This window comes from Tursiops truncatus, chromosome 3 (assembly GCF_011762595.2).
Source record: "Tursiops truncatus isolate mTurTru1 chromosome 3, mTurTru1.mat.Y, whole genome shotgun sequence".
In the NCBI taxonomy this organism is placed as follows: domain Eukaryota; kingdom Metazoa; phylum Chordata; class Mammalia; order Artiodactyla; family Delphinidae; genus Tursiops; species Tursiops truncatus.
Genome location: NC_047036.1, coordinates 82,671,279 through 82,676,722, shown reverse-complemented (window position 1 = coordinate 82,676,722; position 5,444 = coordinate 82,671,279).

Sequence of the window (5,444 nt, the reverse complement as noted above, 5' to 3'; positions counted from 1 at the left end):
TCAATTTCAGTGCTTGTGATAGGTCTGTTTATATTTTCTATTTCTTCCTGGTTCAGTCTTGGAGGGTTGAGCTTTTCTAAGAATTGTCCATTTCTTCTAGGTTGTCCATCTTATTGCTATATAGTTGCTTGTAGTAATACCTCGTGTTTCTTTGTATTTCTGCAGTGTCAGTTGTTACTTCTCCTTTATCGTTTCTAATTCTGTTGATTTGAGTCTTCTCCCTTTTTTTCTTTATGAGTTTGGCTAATGGTTTATCAATTTTATCTTCTCAAAGAACCAGCTTTTACTTTTGTTGATCTTTGCTATTGTTTCCTTCATTTCTTTTTCATTTATTTCTGATCTGATCTTTATGATTTCCTTCCTTCTGCTAACTTTGGGGTTTTTTTATTCTTCTTTCTCTAATTGGTTTAGGTGTGAAGTTAGGTTGTTTATTTGAGATTTTTCTTGTTTCTTGAGGTACGATTGTATTGCTATAAACTTCCCTCTTAGAACTGCTTTTGCTGCATCCCATAGGTTTTCAGTTGTGTTTCCATTGTCATTTGTTTCTAGGTGTATTTTGATTTCCTCTTTGATTTCCTCAGTGATCTCTTGGTTTTATTTAGTAGTGTATTGTTTAGCCTCTAAGTGTTTGTATTTTTTACAGTTTTTTTCCTGTAATTGATATCTAGTCTCATAGCACTGTGGTCGGAAAAAATACTTGATACAATTTCAACTTTCTTAAATTTACTAAGGCTTTATTTGTGACCCAAGATATGCTCTATCTTGGAGAATGTTCCACAAGCACTTGAGAAGAAAGTGTATTCTGTTGTTTTGGATGGAATGTCCTATAAATATCAATTAAGTCCATCTTGTTTAATGTGTCATTTTAAGCTTGTGTTTCCTTATTTATTTCCATTTTGGGTCCATTGATGAAAGTGGGGTGTTAAAGTCCTCTACTATGGTTGTGTTACTGTCAATTTCCCCTTTTATGGCTGTTACCATTTTCCTTATGTATTGAGATGCTCCTATGCTGGGTGCAGAAATATTTACACTTGTTGTATCTTCTTCTTGGATTGATCCTTTGATCATTATGTAGTGTCCTTCTTTGTCTCTTCTAATAGTCTTTATTTTAAAGTCTATTTTGTCTGATATGACAATTGCTACTTCAGCTTTCTTTTGATTTCCATTTGCATGGAATATCTTTTTCCATCCCCTCACTTTCAGTCTGTATGTTTTCCTACTTCTGGAGTGGGTCTTCTGTAGATAGCATATATACAGGTCTTGTTTTTGTATCCATTCAGCCAGTCTATGTCTTTTGGTTGGAGGATTTAATCCATTTACATTTAAGGTAATTGTTGATATGTATGTTTCTATTACCCTTTTCTTAATTGCTTTGGGTTTGTTATTGTAGGTCTTTTCCCTCTCTTGTGTTTCCTGCCTAGAGAATTTCCTTTAGCAATTTTTGTACATCTGGTTTGGTGATGCTGAATTCTCTTAGCTTTTGATTGTCTGTAAAGGTTTTAATTTCTCTGTGGAATCTGAATGAGATCCTTGCTGGGTAGAGTAATCTTGGTTGTCAGTTTTCCTGTTCATCACTTTAAATATGTCTTGCCACTCCCTTCTGGCTTGCAGAGTTTCTGCTGAAAGATCAGCTTTTAACGTTATGGGAATTCCCTTGTATGTTATTTGTTGCTTTTCCCTTGCTGCTTTTAATATTTTTACTTTTTATTTAATTTTTGATAGTTTGATTAATATGTGTCTTGGTGTGTTTTTCCTTGTATTTATCCTATATGGGACACTCTGTGCTTCCTGGGCTTGACTATTTCCTTTCCCATGTTAGGGAAGTTTTCAACTATAATCTCTTAAAATATTTTCTCATCCCCTTTCTTTTTCTCTTCTTCTTCTGGGACCACAGAATTTGAATAATTTGAATGTTGGTGCATTTAGTGTGTCCCAGAGGTCTCTGAAACTGTCCTCAATTCTTTTCATTCTTTTTTCTCTATTCGGCTGTGTGGTAGTTATTTCCACTATTTTATCTTCCAGGTCACTTATCCGTTCTTCTGCCTCAGTTATTTTGCTATTGATTCCTTCTGGAGATTTTTAAATTTCATTTATTTTGTTGTTCATTACTGTTTGTTTGTTCATTAGTTCTTCTTGGTCCTTGTTAAACCTTTCTTGTATTTTCTCCATTCTATTTCCAAGTTTTTGAATCATCTTTAGTATCATTACTCTGAATTCTGTTTCAGGTAGACTACCTGTTTCCTCTTCATTTGTTTGGTCTGGTGGGTTTTTACCTTGCTCCTTCATCTGCTGCATATTTCTCTGTCTTCCCATTTTGCTTAACTTACTGTGTTTGGGGTCTCCTTTTCACAGGCTGCATGTTTGCAGTTCCCGTTTTTTTTTGTTGTCTGCCCCCAGTGGGTAAGGTTGGTTCAGTGGGTTGTGTAGGCTTCCTGGTGGAGGGGACTGGTGCCTGTGTTCTGGTGGGTGGGGCTGGATCTTGTTTTTGTTGGTGGGCAGGGCTGTGTCCGATGGTGTGTTTTGGGGTGTCTGTGAAGTTAGTATGATTTTAGGCAGCCTCTCTGCTAATGGGTGGGGTTGTTTTCCTATCTTGCTAGTTGTTTGGCATGGGGCATCCAGCACTGGAGCTTGCTGGCCATTGGGTGGAGCTGGGTCTTAGCATTGAGACAGAGATCTCTGGGAGAGCTCTTGCCAATTGATATTACATGGGGCCGGGAGGTCTCTGGTGATCCAATGTCCTGAACTCGGCTTTCCCACCTCAGAGGCACAGGCCTGACACCAGGCCGTAGCACCAAGACCCTGTCAGCCACACGGCCTCTTGCTGTTCCTTTATGTCCATGGTACTAAATGAACATCCATTGCCTGAGATGGAGGAGGCTGTCAGTCAACAGATTGGGGCTGAGGGACGTGTTCAGGTGTCTCCTTATAAGAAAGGTCTTTCTTGACTAGCCTTATTGTAGCTGTTGTCACCACCTCATGTCCCTCTGATTCATCTTCAGTGAATCATTCATGCTGCTGCCTGAGCATCACAGCCTTCCCCATGCCAGTTCCTCATCACGTTCGGAAGATATGTGCCATGGAAGAGGAGATCTAGGTTACGTTAAATGGTGCTTAGGGATTTCCCTGGTGGCACAGTGGTCAAGAATTCGCTTGCCAATGTGGGGGACGTGGGTTAGACCCCTGTTCCAGGAAGATCCCACATGCCGCGGAGCCTCTGCTGCTTACTTTCGAATATGTCCATGGGCAAGGAACCCAGTCTTTCTTGCATTCAGCTGCTACAGCAGTGAACTTGGACTAAAATACTTATGCTAGAAAGGGGCTGAATCATATCATCTCTTCTACTCAAAAAATGTGTGATGTTAAATCATTCTTCTATTAAGGCCCTTGGTTCTGCTCCTCTGGACAACTTTCACCCTGAGTGTGGGCGCTCATCATCTTAGTTTGTCCCTCCCTCTTCATTATCACTGATCTGCCGGCTGGCCTACGCCTCCCTAAATTGTGTGAAGGGACAGATAACTGGGTCCTTCACATTCAGCACTTCCTGAAAATCCTCAGTAAAATCTATCTCTTGAGTATACCTGAGTCTGAAGGAAGGGGCCTGGGAGCTTAGCATTTCTCCTCTGGTTTCCATCTAAATCATTATGTTTGTGGAAAAGATATAAAACCATTCCAAGTAGCAAATAATATACTTTAAAACCTGTTTTCTAATAATAATTATTTTATGATTTAAAATGATAATAGGTTAAGAATATCTTGACAATGTTATTTAATTGATATTTCAAGAAAAAAAGGATTAAAATTTCTTCAGCATAGGGCAGTAATGCTCTCAGTTTTTGTTTTTTGCTGATTCATGCTATTTATGACCAATATAGGGAAGCAAATTAATCATTGTATTTAAAGAGTTGACATTAACAATAGCACTTAGAATAAAAGCAATTTGATTCTACAAATTAGTTAGAATACCTGGTATTTTATAAAGGGTTTTCAGTAGCGATAACCACCACTACTACCTTGAAAAATTTCCATGGTGTTTACAAAGGTCTTAGAAATACACAACCAATGAACCTCAAAAATTAATCTCATTAACTCAAAGTCCCTTTGGCCAATCACTTCCTGAGGGGATAATGGAGTTTCTAAGGACACCATAGAAGCCTTTGTTACAAACAATATTAAGTGCTGATTTAGAGGTGTTCTGTAGAGAAGAGAATAAACTAGTTAGAATACTTGATACCTGTTTCAGATAAATATGTTTAATCAATTGGAGACAATCTGTGATCAATGACACATTTTTTCCAATCTAGTATAAATTTTAGGGTGTGAACTATGTAATATCAAAACACTGAAAAAGATTTGTTTCTTCTACTTTTGATTTGCCAGGGAAAGTATAGCAGTCTTTGTTTTGTTTAAGTAACCCTAGAATGCCTATGCCAAGACAAAATTCAAGTTCTGTCCCCAATGAAGGAGATAGGACTTATATATAGCGTTCTAACCTCCTACAAAGAAAGAGTTTAGATATCTTTAGTTGTTATTTTGTTGTTAATTAGTTCTTTTTTAATGACAAACAGAGTTATATACAATTAAAACATAATTTCTTCAATGAATAAAGTTAAGGTTAAATCTTTGGGCACATTCATACTAATTTTCTTAGAGCAAATTTTAGAAGCAGCATTATGCATATTTTAATCAATGAATACAAATGAATGAAGCATGCTCTCCAAAACTTTAGTCATTTTATGTTTCCTCTGGATTTTATGAGATAACCATTTCCCATTTCAAAGGGTGGGCATTTTTTTGGGATGTATTTACTTGTATCTGGGCAATATATAAAAAGAAAAATAATAGAGCTTTAGAATAAATGAGATGTTTTCCCATTATTAATATTGCATTGCACTTTGAGGAAAAGAGCTCTGTTGAAGAGTATGCAATTCATTCAGAGGATGTGCTAATAATGACTACAAAGAATTTATATGAAGCTAAAGGGGAGAAAAAAATCACATATTTTTAATAGATTTGCCTTATATCCACATGCAAAGAGATAATAGTACCCCTTTGTTTTATGTATACATGAGTACCTTTTAATGGATGAAATAATCTCTGCTAAATATTGTAAACATGATATATTAAAAAAAAAGAGATTTGTTGTTTGCTTCAGAGCTATGAAAATGAAGAAATTTCATCAGTGGTTATTATCTGGCCTATATGAGGGGAATAAACCAGATATGAGACTATAAATACTGGATTGCATTAATGGGAAGAGAATAGCAAAATTAGTGTATTAATTCTCATATATGCAGTTCTGTTATAGACTGCATTTTAGTTTTAGTTTGGTTTACTGTCATAGAATATACTTACCTTTAATTATTCAGTGCTCAATGTTGATAAACTAGAAAATCTTTCTTATCTTAATTTGACATAAATCAGTACTTACCCCACTTTCCAATTCT